The following is a 275-nucleotide window of genomic DNA, read 5'->3' as shown; positions in this document are numbered from 1 at the left end:
AAAGTTCGGCATCATGAACTATGTAACGTTCACATCAATATCTATTCTATTATATTGCCGCGAAAAAGAAAGTAACATGAAGTCAAAGGAGAACAAGTTTGTCCTGTTTCTTCCATGTAACATGAGCAGGGTTTGGAACAGGTGTGGGAGAAGATTTTTCAGTCGTTGGTGCAGGGGTTATGTGGGTGGGAGGAATTGTGTCTTGGTGAATTAATGAGTCAAGATCAAAAATTTTGAGAGCAGGAAGTATTGTTTTGTGCCAGAGGTAGTAATTT

Source organism: Arachis duranensis, chromosome 8, assembly GCF_000817695.3.
Source record: "Arachis duranensis cultivar V14167 chromosome 8, aradu.V14167.gnm2.J7QH, whole genome shotgun sequence".
Taxonomy (NCBI): domain Eukaryota; kingdom Viridiplantae; phylum Streptophyta; class Magnoliopsida; order Fabales; family Fabaceae; genus Arachis; species Arachis duranensis.
Note: the sequence above shows the minus strand (reverse complement) of the source record.